At 40.5% G+C, this 22,161-nt stretch overlaps 1 long non-coding RNA gene across 1 annotated transcript in view; it reads left to right on the forward strand.

The window, feature by feature from the left end:
• Positions 1-11,382, forward strand: part of LOC135322084 (uncharacterized) — a 45,731-nt gene extending 34,349 nt beyond the window's left edge. Inside the window, exons 4-6 of the long non-coding RNA XR_010382401.1 lie at positions 2,471-2,522; positions 3,024-3,182; positions 10,719-11,382. This is a non-coding gene — a long non-coding RNA (uncharacterized LOC135322084). The remainder of the gene's footprint in view (positions 1-2,470; positions 2,523-3,023; positions 3,183-10,718) is intronic.
• Positions 11,383-22,161: the final 10,779 nt, after the last annotated feature.

Consider the following 22,161-nt stretch of genomic DNA (forward strand, 5'->3'; position numbering starts at 1 on the left):
ATGTATGAAGTCCTGGGTTCAGTCTCTGGTACCTCCACTTAAATAAATAACCTAAATAGCCCACCACAGAAATATTTTTTAATTTTAATTTTTATTTATTTTTTTTGCTTACTTGTTTTGGTGGGGGTTTAATTAGGTTTCTTTATTTGTTTTGAATGGAGGCACTGGGGATTGAACCCAGGACCTCATGCATGCTAGGCATGCACTCCACCACTGAGCTATTTACTGGATCCCACTGGACGGGAATTTTTAGAGGAGCTGTTTGAGGGGATCATTATTTTTCCTCAGTTAAGCAAGCGATTTGGGACCACTTAATGGTATGAAAATTCTCTTGTGACTGTTTCTTTCGAGACCCCATCTGTGCTTTGAGCCGTGAAGTGTGTCCCTTGGTTGGTATTCGTAGTGTCTGTGATGCCAGAAGGAACAGGTGGGTCTAGGCAAGGCCTTGTATTATGGTCTCACTATATGTAGAGAAATGTGTGGTTTTGATTTATATTTTAGGTGTGTGTGAGGCGAGAGATTCCTAGGGTCCTTTACCTGGCAGGGGACAATTTTTAGGCAGTGGTCCATCTATTCATTATAAAAGTGAAGGTGGGGCTATTTGTTGGCCAGGACATCCAGTCCTACGATGAGTATCTGATGTTTGGCCCAGTGTGCTGTTTCCCGGGCCCTGCTCTTTACTAGGCTGGCTAAGGGATGGAACGTAGCGGCATTCGGCCTGACGCTATCACATATGATGGCTGGCAGTACCATCTGCATCGCCCGCAAATTCTCATTGCAGTTCCCTTGATACACAGAACAGATAGATGTAAAACGTGATATCAAAAACAGTCATCGTGAGGAGAGGAGAGGAGAGTACAAATTCAGGGTTCTAAAAATGCATTTGAGATTAAGAGATCAGCAACTTAAAACAATCATCTAACAACAAGTTGTCTTTTATATTTTAATTACACAACTGAATATGCATAATCACTGTCATTGCCTACTCACTCTGTACGTGGAATCAATTGTAACAGCTTGTGAGCCTAAAGTTAAAAGTGAAAATTATAGTAATTCTAAAAGAAATCATTGGAGGTATCTTAATGATGTGGGGGAAGGTAAATTACCTTAAACACGACCTATAAAGCAATAAGTATAGTGGAATATATTGATAAAAATTTAAATCTCATAAACAGACATCAGTTTAAAAATAGAAAAGACACAGGCTTAAGAAAATCATCACAAGTCACATATTTGACAAAGAACTTTTACCTAGAATACATAAGAAACTACTCCAACTCAATAGTAAGAAAGCCAAAATAGTGAATTAAATAAATGCTTATAATATGTAAGACACTATATAATGAAAGATATGTGAGTTCCATATAATGAAAGATACACAATAAAACCTACGGACTTAAATATCAGCCTGGAAAGTAATTTTTCTGGCTAATTCTGAGAGGTTTTGAGCATCAAAATGAATACTGACTGTACTGGATGGTAGCCTATGAAATATGTTTCAGTATATGAATCCACAGCAATATAGAGAAGTGGGTGAATGAATGATGAGGATAGATGCTCTACCCGGCGATACCATGCCAGTTAAATATACAAGTATACAGAGAGTGATGGAATGAGGAAAACCGCTCATCATTTCTAAAAGATCCACACAGATCAGGACACTTACAGAGTTTCAAAGTATCACTTGACTAACTGCTTATCAGTTTTAAAGGTAAAAATATAGTAAATTTAATGTCAAGGGTCCAGGGAACCCAACCTATGAGAGATTAGAGAGAATCTCATCTCATTCATGAGTCTCCTGATCTGATGTAATAAAGGCACTATCACTTCTGTGGTTTCTCTGCCAAAAAAATTAAATAAAATTTAAAAATTTTAAAACCACAAAAAATAACCATAATTATCGGTAAATAGAGAAATGTTATAAAGCAGTTGGACTGTATTCTTCAAAAGTAACAAATCCAAGAAAAATCAAAGTAAAAATGAAGCCTCTCAGAGCATAAAGGTGTGGGAAAACACAGGACACGTAGATGCAGTGTGTGACTTTGGATTTAGTTCTGCACTGACAGAAAATACGAGTAAAGAGCTGTTGGTGGAGGGTGTAGCTCAGTGGGGCAGGGGATGCCTAGCACGCAGGAGGCCCTGGGTTCAATCCATCATAGTTTTGATTTTCACTTTCCTGATGATTAATGATATGGAGCATCTGTTCATGTGTTTGTTGGTTGTATGTCTTCTTTGGAAAAAAATCTGTTGAGATCCTCTGTCCATTTCTAATCAGATTCTTTGTTTTTTTGCTATTGAGTTGAATGAATTTTATATGTATATATATTGGATATTAAGCCTTTTTCAGATGTTCTATTTTCTCTCATTCATTAGGTGGCCTTCCCATTTTGCTGATGATTTTCTTTGCTGTGCAGAAGCTTTTTAGTTTGAGGTGGTCTCATTTATTTATTTTTGCTTTTGTTGCTTTTAGTGTCGGATGTAAAAATCATCACCGAGACCTGTCAAGGAGCTTACCGCCGAGGGTGAGTGTTTTCTTATCATCTGATCCCACCGACCAAGGGAGGTCCGTGCGGGCATTTATTTTGTGTTTTGTGCGCTTACACATCCTGTATTCCTACCAAGAGATCTTCCCTACACATGATACTTGATATCGTGGTGTCTGATAATTCATTCAAGAAATAGTTACCCCAGGCTTACTACTTGCATCCCCCTGTGTTCTTTCTAATCTGTTTATTCTCCAGATCTTCATTTTTGTGCCCTCAGTCCTCTCAGGAATCATATTTGAGAGACAAACCCTTCCTGTTGACTGAGTCCCCAGTTGGCCCAGCTTCCTTGCATCATTTATTAGATCACTGTGTCTTCTGTTCATCTTCCCATGGGATTTTCATTTGTTTCAAAATTAACGTCTTCCCTTCTGTTTCTGCCACTCATGTCAGATATCTTTATTACTTATTTTTAACAGCTTTCAGTAATTTGCACAATTCACGAAGGTTTCCCCAGATAATCTCTACTCCCATTTGCAGACACTCTCACTGCAATCACAGTTGAAATGAGGATTACTTCCCAACAAAGAGATGAGGTCATAGAATCCCCAGCCTTCATCTCAAGGTTCAGATGCCCTTTGCCACACCTGTGCAGGTGCCACCCAGGCACCCACTGTCCTGACAGCAAATGCCAACCTGGTAAGTAGCTTTTCTGTTCAGGTAAGTATCAGATTCTTAGAAGGAGTGTAGCTCAGGAAATCCAGAGATAACTATTTTCTTTTTAAAACTGGCTTTCTAGGGGCAGAGGGTAGCTCAGGGGTAGAGTGCATGCCTAGCATGCATGAGGTCCTGGGTTCAATCCCCAGTGCCTCCATTAAAAATAAATAAACATAATTACCTCTGCCCCCCCAAATAAAAATAATAAAATTGCTTGATTAAAAGAAAAGAATGAGAAAAAGATCACAAAAAATTGGCTTTCTAAGGTTAGAACACAATAAGTTTAGGTGGGAGAGAGGGAGGGGAAGGAGAGGGAGGGAGGGGAGGAGGAAGGAGGGAAGGGGAGAGGGAGGGGGAAGGAGAGAGGGAGGGAAGGGGGAGAGAGGGAGGGGAGGGGGAGGGGAGGGGGAGGGGAGGGGGAGGGGAGGGGAAGGAGGGGGAGAGAAGGAGGGGAGGGAGGGGAGGGGAAGGAGGGAGGGAGAGAGAGGGGGGTAGGTGTCTCTTCAGGGCAACAAAGATGTGTGTCTGTTTCTGGGTTTCCCAGTACTTCTTCCCCCTCCTCCCTGTTAAAGCTTTCTCTGAAATTTTCTCTCACTTGCCCCTGACTAAACACACTGAACCTCATAGCGTTTAGTCAAAGGAATGTAACAAGCAATAAGAAAACAATGGTATATGAAATAGATAAGCAACATGGAGCTACTGTACAGCACAGGGACCTATATTCAGTATCTTGTAATAACCTAGAGTGGAAAAGAACCTGAAAATGTGTGTGTGTGTGTGTGTGTGTGTATCCATATCTGCTATGTAAATAATGCTGCAGTGAACATGGGGTTGCATGTATCTCTTTTAGTGTTTTCATTTTCTTTGGACAAATACTGAAAATATGTATATATATAAATATGAATATGCATATTATAAACTGAATTACTTTGCTCTTCACCTGAAACTAACACAACATTGTAAATCAAGTATACTTCAATTTAAAAAAAAGAAAGATAGCAGGGAGGATATAGGTCAGCAGTAGAGCACATGTTTAACAAACACAAGGTCCTGGGTTCAGTCCCCAGTACCTCCATTAAATAAACAACCAAACAAACCTAATTACCCCACAAAATTTTTTTTAAAAGCTAACAGTGGTGATCTCCCAGTCTGCTGTTGTTCAAGTGAAGGTTGCTGGTGTATGCAGGTTCCTGGGAAGAGGGGCACTTTATTATAAATAGACTATATGGTAATATGTCTCTAAAATTTCTGTCACCAGTAGAAAAGTGTTAACATTTATTTTCCATTTAAAGAATGGAAAGCGTCACTTCTCTCTCATTTTTAAAACAGACTTAAAATAGTACATGAGAAATATGGCTGATAATTGTAGGGGGTGAGACAAAAGGAATGTATTTAAGTGTCAAGATACAAAGATTACCGTGAAATCCAGCTAGATAGGAAGCACACCTTGCTACTCTAATTCTCACATAATATGTGTGAGCCATCTTCCTTCCAAGATGGCTCTTTGTTCAAACAAAATAAAATTCAGTGCAGAGACACTTTCTTATGGAGACGTTGACTTCCTTCTCTCTGAGAGCAGGAGGCACTTGATTGAGGTCCTCTGTATGTCTCCGTAGAACCGTGTAACCAGGGGAGATTATGAGCAATTATTATCTCTGTATTGTAGCAACAATTTAAATGGCTTTCACTAACCACAGGCTCTTGTTGTGGGCTCTGTAATTGATAACTCACTTTTATCCATTGTAAACCCTCAGAAAAGTATCCTGTGTCTACACTTGTGACCATGATTTGTGCTTCATCTTCCACAACCATTCTATGAACCTAACTGTCCATTTCTTTACTGACAACAATTTGGCATTCAGTGATTCTACATGTTGAAGGGGCAGATTCTCTTAATTAAAATTAGGGTGGTTTTTTTTTTTTTTGTAGTTTTATTATTACTAGAAGAATTACAAGAACATTATCTTTTTCACTGGAATTTTTTAAAAACACCTTTGTTGTGCTGTGGTTCCTGTATAGTAAAGTACACATATTTCAAATGTACAATTTGATGAATTTTAATAGGTGTATACCACCACTACAATCAGGATAGCTAACATTTCCATCACTCCCCAAGAGACACTGTTTTTGAATTCCCAATTTATCCCTTCCCACCTCCTTTCGCCCTTGGTAACCAGAAGTTTGTTCTCTTTTGTAGGTAGGTTCATTTGTATCATTTTTTTTTTAGATTCCACATATAAGTGATATATGGTATTTTTCTTTCTCTTTCTGGCTTACTTCACTTAGAATGACAACGTCCAGGTCCATCCATGTTGCTGCAAATGGCATTATTTTATTCTTTTTCATGCTGAGTATTATTTCATTGCATATGTATACATACCACATCTTCTTTATCCAGTCATCTGTCAATGGACATTTAGGCTGTTTCCATGTCTTGGCTGTTGTAAATGGTGGAGCTATGAACATTGGGGTGCATGTGTCTTTTTGAATGATATTTTTCTTTGGACATATGCCCAGGAGTGGGATTGCTTGATCATATGGTAAGTCTATTTTAGACCGCTGTGACCAGGCCCCACCTTTCCCCCTAGACTCCAGTGGCAGTGGCTACACAGGTGGGTCCGATTCAGTTAAATGCCGCATCCTCCCGGCCTTCACCCAGCTCTTCTCGTTCTGTGGTAGTTGTGTTCTTCTCCGTAGTTCTCTTACAAGTGTCCTTTATTTATATTTATCCTCCGAAACCTTGGCTTTCTGAATTTTCAGATATGATGTGCTTAACAAAAAAAAAAAAAAAAAAAAACACCCACAGAACTTCCACGTGCACTGCCCAGGTCAAGAAATGTGACCCCAGAAATCACCTGTACAGTCTTTCCAAAACAGTCATCCCCATCCCCAGAGCTAAGGCGTTGTCTGATGTTACAAGTAAGCTTTCCCTCACTTTTCTTGATAGTCTTGCCACCTATTTGGAAAATAATTTGATGAGTGTAGTTCAGTTTTGCTCACTTGTTTTAAAACTTTTTTTACGAGTGGCATCATATTAGTATATGATGTATTTGCCTACAGTTACACACTATTGTGTGATTTTATCGATGTATTTCATGGCTATCAATTTATTTTCCTTTTTGTACAGGATTCTGTAGTTTGAATATATGAGTAAAGTGTCTATAAGTTCTGTTGAAAACTTTTCTTTGGGGTTTTTTTTGGTATATGTTTTCAGCAGTTATAAACATTGCTACTGTAGTCAAACCAGCCATGTGTCCTGAGGTATATATATTAAACACATTTGTGTAGCATGTTAAAATTATTATTGTATTTAAATGAATATTTGTTTTTTGATCTTGTTTTTAACTTAGCTCTCTGAAGTTATTACACTTAATCTTTTGACACACACACATGCATTACATAAACTTACTGTTTTACAGTGTACACACACTTAAAAAGCTTTCGTATTTTAAGAGATTGTACTCTTCCAGTAATTTTTATTTTACTGTTCAGTCATCGTTGGTGATTTTGGAAGAGAAAATGGTTATGATATTTTAAATCCTAACAGGATGTTTAGAATGCAAGAAGGTTTTTTCATGTTTAGGTAACTGAATAGAGGTTGGGTCGTATAGCTTGTTTCATTTCTCTTAAGTTGAGGCAGTCAGAAATGAGGTCCAGTTATCCCAAACTGCTGAAGGCCAAGCACTTTTACTGTGATGCTAGCAACAACCCTCTTACCGGATTTTCAGTGTGTGGTCAGTAAACGGTGGTTCAGTTCTCTACCCAGAAGAGAACAGCCTATAGGAAACTACAAGCAATCTCTCTGAACACTTACAGAAATATTTTAATGTCAAAACATAGATCAATATAAAAATTGCACATTCTTGAATTCTCTTATATAATGTTACAGTTATTTCAAGTCAGAATTTATGGATTAAACTGGAATATAAAACGATAACTTAAATTGAAGTATAGTCAGTTTCCAGTGTTGTCAATTTCTGGTGTACAGTATATTGCTTCAGTCATACATGAACATAAATATGCTCATTTTCATATACTTTTCCACCAGAGGTTATTACAAGATATTGAATAGAGTTCACTGTGCTGTACAGTATGAACTTGTTTATCTATTTTATATATAGTAGTTAGTATCTGCAAATCTCTAGCTCCTAATTTATGCCTTCCCACCTTGGTAACTATAAGTTTGTTTTCTATGTCTGTGAGTCTGTTTCTGTTCTGTAAAAAAAGATATGAGTGATATCATATGGCATTTTTCTTTCTCATTTCACTTAGAATGACAATCTACAGGTCTACAGGTCCATCCACGTTGCTGCAAATGATATTTTATTCTTTTATTCCATTCTACAAATATACCACATCTTCTTTATCCAGTCATCTGTCAGTGGACATTTAGGTTGTTTCCATGTTTGTCGATTGTAAATAGTGCTGCTATGAACACTGGGGTGCAGGTATCTTTTTGAATTCAGGTTCCCTCTGGATATATGCCCAGGAATGTTTTTAGTCAAAGTATACTCAGTTACAATGTGTTAATTTATGGTGTACAGCATAATATTTCACTTACATATTCATATTTCATTCACACACACACAGACTTGTTCACTTTTTGTATATATATATTTTATTGAAGTATAGTCAGTTTACAGTAATGTTATACTCATACCCTTTTCCACTATGTTACTACAAGACACTGAAGCATGCACAAGGTCCTGGGTTCAAACCCCAGTAACTTACCTTCCCCTCCAAAAAGCAAAACAATTTATCCCTCCCCACATCCCAGTAACCGTAAGTTTGTTTGTCGGTTTCTGTTTTGTCAATAAGTTTGTCTTTTCTTTTAAGAGTGATATCATGTGGTATTTTTCTTTCTCACTTTACTTAGAATGACATTCTCTAGGTCCATCCATGTTGCTGCCAGTGGCATTATAAATATGCCACAACTTCTGTATTCAATCATCTGTTGATGGACATTTAGGTTGTTTCCATGTCTTGGCTATGGTATATAGTGGTGCTGTGAACATTGGGGTGCAGGTGTCTATTTTAATTAGGGTTCCTTCTGGATATATGTGGTAAGTCTATTTTTAGTCAAAGTAAACTCAGTTATATTCTTTTTAACCATAAATCACAACAAGATATTGAATATAGTTCCCTGTGCATTACAGTATGAACTTATCTATTATATATATATATTAGTATCCAAAGTAGGGTATAGTTCATTGTTAAACTGCATGCTAAGGTCCTGGGTTAAATCCCCAGTACCTCCTCTAAATAAATAAATAAATGGTTATGTGGTTATATATCTATATCTGCAAATCTCAAACTCCCAACTTAGGGATACATTTTTTAGTTATCTCTCTGAGTCTGTTTTGTAAATAAGTTCACTTGTGTCCTGTTTTGTTTTTGTTTTTGTTAGATTCCACATATGAGTGACAGTGTATGGCATTATTTTGTTTTTTGTGGCTAAGTAGTATTCCACTGTATAAATTATACCACAACCTCTTTATCTAGTCATCTGTCAATGGACATTTAGGTTGTTTTCATGTCTTGGCTATTGTAAGTAGTGCTGCAGGTATCTTTTTGAATTTTAGTTTTTTGAGGAATCTCCAGACTGTTTTCCATAATGGCTGCACCAAACTGCATTCCCACTAGTGTAGGAGGGTTTCCTTTTCTCCATTTTTGAATGGTGGCCATTTTAACTAGTGTGAAGTGATACTTCAGTTGTGATTTGCATTCCTCTGATAATTAGCAATATTGAACAGTTTTTTATGTGCCTATTGGCCATTCATATTGCTTGTTTATATCTTCTTCCCATTTTTGGATTGGATTGTTTGAGAAATTAAGCCCTTGTCAATCTCATCTTTTGCAAAATATCTGCTCTTTTTCCATAGGTTGTTTTTTTTGGTAAGACAGTAATTTAATATAATGAAAGAACCAACTGTTACCTACGGGAAAAGAAGACTGTATTATCAGGAAGAAACAAGAGCTGGAATGAAGTGGAAGTGTCAGCAACAGAGCAGTACAAAAATCAGACTTAATTTTGATATTTGTGGCACATGACCTGCCACAACCATAGTCTGGTGTAGCCATTATGGAAAACAGTCTGGAGATTCCTCAGGCTAAAAGGAGACTATAATCCAGCAATCCCACTCATCCAGAGGTTCCCCCTGGACACGATCTCTTACTCAGCTGTACTCACACAGGAATGTGATAGGATTTGCATGTTTTTTCCTACTTTGGGAAAGCCTTTTCTCACAATACCCACTTGACTTTATATGTGGTTGGTTTACCCTTGAGCCTTTAGCACCACTTGAATTACTAACCGCTAATTAATTACTCATTCATCTTTGTGTCACTGATGAGAATCAAAGTGACATGACCCTGCTCTTCCCGCAGTTTGCACATTAGGCAGAACTCTCCGTCATGGCCCTTGCACTGGTGAGTGTCAGGTGTTCTGGAACTTTTACTTCCACTCTTCCCAGCTTTGGTGTCTGTACAGCAACCTACAGGCTGAGATGTGAAAGGTGTCTTAGGTACAGGGGTTAGTATGCACCGATGCTCGGAGATGAGGTTGAGAAGGGAGTGTGTTAATGAAATGTCTGGTGAGCAAGGGTCAGAGGCCTAGTAGCGGGTTTCTCTTCTGATTTAGATCTTAATAGGCTATCTCGTGCAGAACAGACTAGGGAAAAGGAAGGCGAAGATAATGGTGAGGGTAGGAGAATACTTGTTGGCTACTAGATTTGTTTTTAAAGTAGGTCTAATGTGAAGGGGTCACAGATGACTCCCAAGTTTTTGCCCTTTGCACATCAACTGGGATGGGGAAGGCAGAGGGAGTAGTTTTTCAATGAGAATATTAGGAATTGGGTTTTGGCCATGCTGAGTTTCAGGTGGTCCAGAGACTCCCAAGTATAAGAGACAAGTGAACATGCAGAGCTAGAGTGCTGGGGAGGGCTTCAGGTTGCCAGCAAGAGGAAGAGAAAGTCCAGTGAGTAATATGCATGCGGAGAAGGTGTGTGAATGAACTGCCCTGGGGCCCTGGCACTAGGAACTTAGAAGGATGGGCCCAGGTTTGTTTGTGGGGATGTGATCCTGGGGACTCTTGGGCTCTTTCTTATCTTGCAGGAAAGCTATCTGTCCCCCTGCTGATCAAGGAAGCAGAAAGAAAATGTGGGCTGGAGTTGGGGGTACTTAAAGAGAGGCTGCTCATAGACAAATCTGTCCCCCTCATCACAGGGCGCTGGGCCTTGGTACTTGGTGGTTTCACTAAGTAAGAACAGCATCCTGGGCTGGGCTCTGCACATATCTGTCACTGCTTCCCTGTCCCGTGTGTGTGTATATATACTGCCTCCTTTCACAAGTAGCTTTTTCTGGGTCAAAAGATTTGGAGTTAGTCTGGCGGGTTCTATCAGTCTCAGCTGTTCCCTGCTAAGTTGACCCTGTAAAGCCCAGGCAACCTCTGTGCTCCAAGGTTCTGTACCCTCCCCCCAGTACTGACTGCTCACTTGTCCCATCTTTTCTTTCCCTTAGGACTTACATCTTCAAAGTCCATTGTTGTCCAACTGGAGCTAGGAGAAGAACCCTGGGTACATGACTCCAGGCACAGCAAGAGAGGCTCAGAGTGGCAGATATGAGATCGTGGTTAGGTTCATGTCCTGGGCACAGGTCCTGATAGGCCAGTGACTGTGTGCTTCCTATCTATCATTCCGTAGGTTTCTACTCCAACTTCCAACCCTGGCTTATCCCTCACACCCCCCTGATTGGTCCATTCCTCACTCTACAGTATTGGCCTACACTTCATGTCCTTAAATACCAACTTCTCTCAGTGACAGTCGGAGTTTCCTGGGCCTGGACATACCCTTCCACACAGCACACACGGCCCTGTTGCAAACCATTCCTGGAGGAGTGAGTTGTGGACCTCTGGCTCCTCCCTGTGCCACACAGAGTAGAGGACAAGGAGACGGGCCACAAGTAAATTCTTCGAAGACAGACCTGTCCACCCAGAAGGCCCATCCCTGGGAACAATCGCTGGCAGAAATGAATGACTCCCTTCTGCATTTCTGTACCCTCTCCCTTCTCTTTTTATTAATAAAAGATGTGTTGAAACTTTACTTTCTTCAGTGACTTTGCTGGGTGGAATAAATGTGCGGTCCTCATTATTAACATTCTCCATTAGTTTAAGTCTAGACAGTTAACGAACTGTGGGCAGTTTCAAACTATTACCAGAACTAAATTCACTTCCAGAGGTAAGATGCCCTTAGAGAGATTTATCAAATAAAGATCAGGGTGGTCTTATGTGTAGGGAAAGATAGGTAGAGAAAAGGTGATTGTAGTTGATGTGTGCAGCTGTATCCCATGGCATGCTTAAAAATGGAAGATCTCTGCACAGGCCCAGTGGTTCCTGAAATGCAGGGTTTGATAAAGCTTTTGCACAGGTGTACACTTCTGAAACCAAAAGTTTCATCATGCCATTTGTAATTCACTCCCTTCCTTAACCTATAAAATTGGCATCAGAATATTTTTTCAAATCAAATTACTGGGTCATTTTTACATAGGCCCTACCCCCGCATTCCTTCTGTTTCTAGACCACTCCCTTCTCAAAAGCCAGCACCTTAACATTTTGTTTAGTCAAATCTCCTTCCTCTGTATGGTAGGATTTCTCTCTGCCTGTCTTTACTAGGAGACTTGTGAGTACATTACTAGGCAAACATAGATAACTTCAAACTAATTCCATCTCAATATTCCTCATCACATTTACATAATACCAAATAAGGTAATGTTTACAAGGTACAGGATGAGGACACAGACATCTTCACGGGACGTTTAATCGTCTTAAAAATGTGTTTAAAGTATATTCAATTCCATATACAGAGGGGACTCTAATTCGAAAAGACACATGCACCCCTAGTGTTCATTAAAGACCTGCGTGTGTATATATATATACACACACACTATATATAGTGTGTACATACAATAGAGTACCACTCAACCCTAAAAAAATTAGTGCCATTATGTAGCAACATGGATGGACCTGGAGATCGTCATCTCTAAACCAGCCAGAGAAAGAAAAATACCATACGATAACCACTCAAGTAGAATCTTAAAACACACACAAATGAAGTCACCTACAATACAGAAACAGACTCAGACGGAGTAAAACTAGTTACCTGGCGGGAAAGGGACAAATTGGGAGTTCAAAATCGGCAGATACGTATATAAAGCAAATTTCTTCTATATAGCCCCAGGAACTATTCACGGTATTTTCAATATCGTGAAAAAGGATATGAAAACAAACGTGTACGACAGAAACACTGCTGTACACCAGAAATTGAGGTAACGTTGTACATAAACATACTGCCATTAGGATATGAATGACCTTTTAAAAAATTCTAATTTGTCACTTCCTGGGGTCCTCTACCTGATAGATATGCCACCTTCTCAATTTCTCCTAAATTGGATCCGATACTGTTTAACGTGCTGACCATTGCTGGGGAAATAATTAACAAAAAACCTGCCAACCCAGGAAGTCTCCACAAAGTCAGGAGAGAAAGAAAACAGCTTTACGGGCATCTTCACTGTATAGTCAAGAAGGCAGAGTTCTCAAAATAAACCTAGTCTTTTAGTGAGAGCATCATTTGTTACAATTTATCCTAAATGTGCCTGGAAATTTAGGGGATGTTCTGCGGTCGCTCTTTGCTTTTTATCCAAAGGAATTCTGGAATTTCTCACCCATCTGTCTATGTCGGGACAGGTAGGACGGGCCTGCGGAGGCTGAGTCACTGCCTGCCTTCATGTTTTCTTTCCGAAGAGGTGGCGCCAAATCTCTAGAGAAACCCTTAGTTGGGGACGATATAGCTCAAATGATAGCGTGAGTATACAGTATGTAATAATGTTACTAGGTTCACTCCCTAGTCCCTTCAAAAAAAAAATTTAAGTATATAGACTTCATTAGTAAGCGCCCAAAACTAGTTTAAAAAAAAAAAACCCCTTAAAACCCGATTTTAAAGGAAGGTATTTTCACCTATTACAGTTTGAGGGAGCCCTGGGGGCCGGGCAGCAGCGCTAACTTGGGGAGAACAAGTGACCACGCCTGGCTCTGGGGCAGCCCGGCCCCAGCGCTGCGCCCCCCATATGCTTCTGCCCGACTCCGTGGACCCGCGTGAGATGGAGCGGCCCGGGTGCGCCTCCACGGGTCTCCTGCGCGGGCAAGACCGTTCCGTCCGGGTCTCCGGATCCGGACTCGGGACAAATTCCGCGGAGGCCCCTCCGCCCACCGTGACCCCCTCGAGTCCAACCCGAGCTCCTCGCGCCCTCCGCGGGCCTCCCCGCCCGGCCCGGCCGGTTCTCACCTCCGGAGTGCCGGCTTCCGGACACGGTCACCCTCACCTCTCCAGCAGAGGCGGGGCCCCGGTCGGTCTCCTCACCCGGAGGAGCCGCGCGGAGGCTGCTCTACGGGCCGAGCGGCCCCTCACCCGAGCCCCGGAGCCCGACGGGGGCAACTCCCCGTAATCCTACGGATCCAATCTCCGGCGAGAGCACAAGGCACACCCACTCCTCAAGACCGGGATGATCCTGCCCGCGCCGCCAAACTCCCGGAACTCTGGCTCGGGCACTGCGACAGAATCCCTCCCTTTGCGAAGGACTCCGGAGCTCGGGGGGGAAGCGACGATGTTAAAGTGGCCGCAAGGCGGCGCTCGACGACCGTCGCGAATGTCAGCAGGACGGGTCCGGATCGAGAGGCGGCGAGGGCCCACCGCTAGACGCCCGGATGCCCGACCTCGTCCCGGCCCACCTCCCAGCGCGTCTCATGGCCCCGAATTACAAACCCGCAGCCTGGGACTCCAGAACGTGCATTTTCTGTAGCGGGGCGCTCACTGCTAGTTCTTCGGGCCTCTGCAGTCATGAAGGCACAGTCCCGGTTCTCTCAGCTTCCTGACCTCTCATGGGACAGGCTTCCTACGTCCCTACTTGCACACTGGGCCTCTCATGTCCCTGGGGAACTTCAAATCGCATTAATCTCTCCGGTCCTCAGTCACCTCCATAAATTAAATCTCTGGGAGCACATTGGTACACAGTTATAAATCTGGGAAGAGATTTAAATAAAATATTTAGCTTTTGGAAAGATTTACATACATCCCAAAGGGACAAAGAATTTACAATTATTTGCTAAAGGAACACGGATGGATCTGGAGATCATCGTTCTAAGTGCAGTAAGCCAGAAAGAGAAAGAAAAATGCCGTATGATATCACTTATATGTGGAATCTAAAAAAAAAGTAAAGGACACAAGTGAACTTACTATTTTTAACTTAGGTGATTGATTTTGTGAATATACGTAAGCACATTTGACTGTCCTTTATGACTGGATTACTGCATTCTGTTGATTCTTATTTTGTGGTTGGCTTTATTCCTTTGATAACTATGTAAGTTGAAAAAGCCAAAGCTGTAACTGTTCTTAGAAACAATGAACAGTACATATGTGTAAATGTTAAAATGTATGTAGGTGCTGTATATTGTATATATGTATTTGCATGCAGTATATTGTATATGTGCAGTCAAATTGCAACAGTTCTACTTAATAAAGGTGAAAAATGAGGGTGAAAATTTGCTAAGGGAAATGCTCTAAGAGTGGAGAAAGTGCTCTACTTTTTTTTTGCAAAAGGGAGATTTTATTCTTAATTTGCTTTCACTATTATACCTATCCCCCATATTTCCTGTAAACTAGATATTAATGGGATGGGGGATTCAGGTCTAGTGCCGGTGGACATTTGTGCCATTTGACACTCCTGGAGATACACAGGGTGTGACCAGTGTGTGAATATTCACTAGGCAGCAGTAAGTAGGGAAGGGATGGAGTTAAACTGGTTAAACCAAAGTGTGCTTTGTTTTCCAGAAATTGTTAAGTTGCAGAAAGTTCCAAATACCAGATATTGTGAAAAGGTTACACAGCACATCCCAGTGAACATAACACAGTAAAACCAAACAACCTAGGGAACCTAGAGTTCCCTGTGCTATACAGTAGGTCCTTGTTGTTTATCTGTTTTCTGTATAGTGCTGGGTATCTGTTAATGCCAAACTTCTAATTTCTCTCTCATCCTCTTTTCTCTTTTGGTAACCATAAGGTTTTTTGTCTGTGAGTCTGTTTCTGTTTTGGAAATAAGTTCATTTATCTTTTTTTTTTTTTAAGATTCCACATATAAGTAATATATTTGTCTTTGACTTACTTCATTTAGTATGATAATCTCTAGGTCCATCCACGTTGTTGCTAATGGCATTATATTATTCATGGCTGAGTAATATTCGTGTGTGTGTGTGTGTGTGTGTGTGCGCGTGCGTGCGTGCGTGTGTGTAGATATAGATATCTCCCAACTTATTTATCCATTTACCTGTTTATGAAAAATTAGGATGCTTCTATGCCTCAGCTAGTGTGAATAATGCTTCTATAAACATTAGATTCCGTGTACTTTTCAAATTAGTTTTGTCAGGATATACGCCCAGGAATAAGACTGCTGGATCATACAGTAAGTCTATTTTTAGTTTTTCAGCAAACTCCGTAAGAAATAACGTTTACTTAGTGCTTCTGACCATGTTTTTGATTGGATTGTTTGGGTTTTTTTATATTGAGTAGCATGAGCTGTTCGTATATTTAGGATATTGACCACTTATTGGTCATATCACTTGCAAATATTTTCTCCCATTCCATAGGTTGTCTTTTTGTCTTGTCAATAGTTTCCTTTATGGTGCAAAAGCTTTTAAATTTAATTAGGTCCCATTTGTTTATTTTTGCTTTTATTTATTTTGTGCTAGGTAACAGATCAAAAAAATATTGCTACAACTTATGTCAAAGAGCATTCCACCTATGTTCTCTTCTAGATTATTTTCTGGTTTCAGGTCTTATATTTAAGCCTTAAATTCATTTTGAGTTTATTTTTGTATATGGTGTGAGGTAATGGTCAAATCTGTTTTACATGTGGCTGTCCAGTTTTCCTGGCCCACTTCTGGAACAGATTGCATTTTCTCCCTTATATTCTTGCTTCCTTTGTTATACATTTATGGACCATAGGTGCATGCACTTATTTCTGGGCTCTCTGTTCAATGCCATTAATCTATGTGTCTGTTTTTGTGCCAGTACTATGCAGTTTGATTACTACCGTTTGGTAGTATAATCTGAAGCATGGGAGGGTGATACCTTCAGCTTTGCTTTTTCCTCAAATGATTTGCAATGGTTGATTGCTTGTTTGTCCTTTTTTTCTCATAGCCTGTGAATTTTAGGATTATTTTTTCTACGTTTTTGAAAATGTCATGCGTCTGTGGATACAGAATGCATTACATCTGTAAATTGCTTTGTGTAGTATGGCCATTTTAACAATACTAATTCTTGCAATCCAGGAGCACATGCTGATTATCCATTTCTTTGTATTGTCATCAATCTCCTTCATCCGTGTTTTATAGTTTTCTAGGTGTATGTCTTTCACCCCCTTGGTTAACTTCATTCCTAGGTATTACATTCTTTTTGAAGCAGTTTTAAGAGATATTTTACTTTCTTTTTCTGATACTACATTATTAGTGTATAGGAACAAAAGATTTCTCGATTTTGATCCTCAGTATCCTATAACTTTGCTGAATTCATTAGTTTTAATACCTTTTGTGTGGAGAATTTAGGGTTTTTTATATAAGGTATCATGACACCTGCAAATAGTGACAGTTTTACCTCTTCCCTTAAAATTTGGATGCATTTTCTTTCTCCTATTTACTGTGGATAGGGTGTCCAATAAAAAGTTAAATGTAAGTGGTGAGAGTGGGATTTTTTTTTTTAATGTAGGTACTGGGAATTGAACACAGGACCTCACTCATGTTAGGCACATGCTCTACCACTGACCTACTACACTCCCCCAAAGAGTGGGAATTTTTCGCTCCTTCCTGAATTTAAGAGAAAGGCTCTCAGCTTGTTACCATTGATTATGATGCTGGCTGTGGGTGTATCCAAAAATGGCCTTTATTCTCTTGACATATATTTCCTCCTTACCCATTTTGATGAGTTTTTATCATATCATAAATGGATACTGAATTTTGTCAATTGTTTTTTCTGTCTATTGAGATAATTGTGTGATTTTTATCCTTCCTTTTGTTAATGGGGTGACTCGTAACGATTGACTTGTGAATGCTGAACCATTCTTATGACCCTGAAATAAATCCAAATTGATCATGGTGTATGATCCTTTTAAAATATTGTTGGATTCAGTTTGCTAGTATTTTTTTGAGGAGTTTTGCATCTATATTCACCAAAGATAGTGGCCTGTAATTTTCTTTTTCTTTTCTTTTTATAATGTCTCGTCTGGTTTTGGTATTTTAGATTCAATTTGGGAGTGTTCCGTTCTCTTTTGGAAGTCTTTTGGAATAGCTTGAGAAGGTGCTTCTATATTGGGTTCATATATATTAATGAGTGTAATATCCTCATTTTTTAGTGGTCCCCTTATGATTATTACTGGCCTTCTTTGTCTTTAGATACACCCTTTGTTTTAAAGTCTATTTTGTCTGATATGACCAGTTCCCCTCCACCCATTTTCTAGTCATTTTGTTTTTCATGAAATAATTTTTTCCATTGCTTCACTTTGTGTGTCTTTAGCCCTGAAGTCAGTCTCTTGTAGGTTGCATTTGGAAGGGTCTTTTTAAAATCCAATCACCTACAATGTCTTTTGATTAGAGCATTTATTCCTTTGACATGTAATGTACATAATGATAAGTATGTACTTATTTCCATTTTATTACTTGTTTTCTGGTTGTTTTTTGTAGTACTCTTTTCATTTCCTGTTTCTTCTCACAGTTTGATGTTTTCTTTAGGACTATGCTTCTGTTCCTTTCTTTTTGCTTTTTATCTGTTGTAGCCTTTTGATTTATGGTTACCAATCGGTTCGTATAATATGACCCATAATTATGCCTACTTGTTTTAAACTGTTAGTCATTTAACTTCAAATACATTCTAAAATGTCTTCATTTTTTACTCCCCTCCCACACATTTTGTGGTTTTGATGTCATATTTTACATCTTCATGCCCATCCCTTAAATGTTTTTTGTAGTTATAGCTGCTTGTACACTTCTTTTATATTTTAATCTGCTGACCAGCTTATTTAAGTGATCTTCATTCGTTAACATACATTTCCCTTTCCTGTAGATTCTTCCTTCTTTTCCATTTAGAGAATACTCTTCAACATTACTTTTAGGGTCGGGTTAGTATTATTTCTTTAGGTTTTTGCTTGTCTGGACATTCTTCATCTCTCTTTCTATACTAAATGGTAATCTGACTGGGTAGAGTATCTTAGGTTGCAGGGTTCTCCCTTTCAGTATTTGAATATATCAAGCCTGCCAAGGCTTGGGCTGCCAAGTATCAGCAGAGAAATCAGCTGACAGCCTTTGGGGATTCTCTTGTAGATGACTGCTTTTCACCTGCTGCATTTAGAATTCTCTTTCACTTCTGACATTGTAATTTTGATATGTCTTAGTTCTGGACTGTTTGGGTTCATGTTGATTGGGAAGCTATGTACTTCCTGTACATGGGTTTCTGTTTCCTTTTTCAAATTAGGGAAGTTTTCATCCATAATTTTTTCAATACATTTGCAATCCCATTCTCTTCTCCTTCTGGAACCCCTATAATTTGAATGTTGAATTCTAAATATACTCCTAGAGCTCTCTTAGATTGTTTTCATTTTGAAAAATTTGTTTTTCTTTCTGCCTGGGTGAGTTCCATTATTCTATCTTCCAGACGATCTATGCATTCTTCTCTATAACTTGCATTGTTATTCATTACTCCTAGTGAGATTTCTATACTGGCCATTGAGTTATTTATTATTCCCTGGGTCTTTGTATATTCTGGGCTGCTTCTGATGTACTGGTGGAGAAGTAACAGACAATGGCCACTGAAGTCCCACTTAGGCTCTGGCCCAGGTTACCTTTGGATCCCAGGGTTGAATGTTTTCTTGGCTGACACAGATCCATTGTCATGAGGGTGTGAAGTTAGCAGAGCCAGTACATTGGACCTGATCAGCCAAGAGGGTGTGGTTAGATGATCAGAGGAAACAAGTAGCTGCTAAATCAGACGTCCCTCTTCCCAGCATCAAGGGCAGGCAGTATACACACATTCCTTCCAAGCAGGGTCCAGGCTTCTCCAGGGTCTCTAGCTGTCCCACTGGTGTTCCAACCACTCAAGAAAGTTTATCTCCAAGACACAGACCCTAGGACTGGGAAGCCAAATCTGTTGCTTGACCCACTCGCTCCCCATGCTGGGTGTCTGCCCCTGCAATCACCCTTCTTCTCTGAGTCCCCAGCTCCAGACCCAATTGCTTTTCTTCCCTTTCTACCCACTTGTGTCTGTATCTTTCTTACAGCCATGAGTGTATACAAGTTCCTCAGCCAGTATCCAGGTAATTTCCAGCAAGAATTGCTTCACATCTAGATGTATATTTGATTATTTGTGGGGGAAAGTTGGTACCACAGCCTCTTACTCTGTCATTTTGATCACCTCTCAGGTGATAATTAATGAAATGTACTATAATTAATGAAAACAAACAAATGAAAAATGAACTTATGTTATTCAGAGAAAAAAAAGTCTCTTCCTTTATTGAACAAGTGGGACTGACAGACTCTCTGCCTAAGCTTTAGTCACACTCCACTGAGCTCTCTTCCCTCCTAGACCTGAACCTGGTACACATCCTTGAAGGGCATACTTAGCTCAACTTTATACAGATACCTGCAAAGTCAGCTTAGTAAGAGTAACACCATGCTGATCATCTAATCAAACCCTCATTTCCTACCCTTGGTAGCTGATTTCTCTAGCCATTCTTCAGCAAGATTCTTGTTAAGTCAGTTTAGCATAAAAACTCTTCACTTTTTTTTTTAAATTCAACCATCTTTCCTGTTAGTAATTTTCCATCCACTGACCCCTTCACTTAGCTCCTTGGCTACAGATCTGCAGCTGTCTTTACTTAAAGTTGAACTAAGTCCTCCAATATTATAATAATCTTGACACCTATCTCAAAAATCCAGGATAAAATATTTCTTACCATTTTAACAAGTGTCAACTGTAATGCACAGGGAACTGTATTCAATATCTTGTAGTAAATTAAGTTGGAAAAGAATATAAAAACGAACATATGTGTGTTCATGTATGACTGAAGCATTGTACTGTACGAGTTGACAGAACATTGTAAACTGACTATATTTACATATATATGTATAATGGGGGGGGGGATGTCAAAATAAGTTTTCCTCAACACTGTTAATTCCATTTTAGTCAAACCAGAACATACTTCTGTAGGCGTGGACAAAGGATGGAAGGACCCTTATCCACCTCCCAAAAGAGGCACCTACAGGGCCACCTGAGCACTGAGGGAATTGCATCAAACATGTGCCCTCTCCAGTCCTCTAAATCCAAGGGTGAAACTGATGATATTCCATTTCAGATCTGGTGAAAGGTCTGAAGCCAAGGGCCAACAGGGGGCTTCCTCAAGATCACATCCCCAGACGGGGCTCAGAGAGAATCCACATGGAGGGCTCTGGACTTGGCAGCCCCTGCTTGTCCCTCTGCCTTGGTCCAAGAACATAGGTTCTGAGGGTCTTTTGAGGAGCCCCATTTCTTCCCCATCAAACTGTGGAGGGGACTGAGGGTGTTCAGGTAAAGCAGAAAGTGGAAAGTTTAGGGACAGCACAGGAGTTGGATGAGTCTGAGGTGGCAACACAGCAGGAGGATGCCCCTGCATTAATCATGAGCAAAAAAACCATTTGTAGGGAGGAAACTGAGTCCCACAAAGGGTGTGTTGTCTCCTTGTGAACTCCTAGCAATGGACAGGGATTTAGGATTCATGCCCTGGTTCTGGGCATGAAGACTCTGGTCACTGCACTCCTCTTTGCCTCCTGAGCTCTGGAAACGCAAACACCTCGTCCATGCTAACACCCTCTTTCCCCCAGCCAGAGGGCCCTGCTCATATCCCCATCTGATGCTGATGGACAGACTATCTTTTCACTGATGGCTTTCCTGTGAGTGACCTGTTATCTACCCAACTCACCCAGTGTTCAGAATCTGTTATCCTCATTTCTGAAACTAAAGATCTGCTGCTCAGAGACACTGAGGCACTATGACAAGGGAACAGAGCTGCCAGGCCATTTATGAGTGCAGTCCCTCAACACTGCACAAGTCTACAGGCTTCTCTCCCCACCACCCATCCCAGCAGGGACTCCAACTCCTTCAATTACCTACCCCACATGTGCATCTCCACCAGGGCCTCAAGGCCCACCTCCCCCAATGCACATCTCCTTCCTGCAAACACCTTTCTTCTCCTCAAGTTCTTCACAGGGACAGCAGCACTGAACTAGACACCCTGGACAGGGTCATCAATGTCACTCCAGATGTGACCTCACTGCCATATGCAGTCATTTGTTTTCAAGGTCCTGTCCATCTGTTTCATAAGCCCGCTTCAAGAGGTCCCTTCTGCCTCATTGCCCAGTTGTCCTGGTCACTATTCTTGGCACTGTGAGACACTGAAGAACTAAGAATGTCTGATGCGGCCCTGTCCCTGAGGCTCTTCCTCTAACTTCCTGACCCATCACCCCATTGCTGCTTCCACTCCATTAGAAAAATACAATCAAGAAGGTGCCCTCCTTTCCTCAAGACCTACACTTGACCAACCTTATTCTAAATGCTGAGGGCTGAATGCAGGCTGACACCTTCCACATAGGCTGTAAGTATCCCACCGCATGTCCTCCTCCTTCTCAAAGCTACTCACACGAGTCTCCAAATTGTACTGAGGTGTTTACTGAGTCCCTGATCTGAACTCCATCAGTGCATCATCAAACATGGAGTGATGTGGGAGAAGTCCTTTCCAAGCCAGTCTGCACCCACATCACAGGTGATCCACAGAGACTGTGTGATTGTGTGCATGGCTTATACACTAGACTGTTGGGTATCCCTATCACATCTGTCCC

Source organism: Camelus dromedarius, chromosome 9 (assembly GCF_036321535.1).
Source record: "Camelus dromedarius isolate mCamDro1 chromosome 9, mCamDro1.pat, whole genome shotgun sequence".
Classification (NCBI taxonomy): domain Eukaryota; kingdom Metazoa; phylum Chordata; class Mammalia; order Artiodactyla; family Camelidae; genus Camelus; species Camelus dromedarius.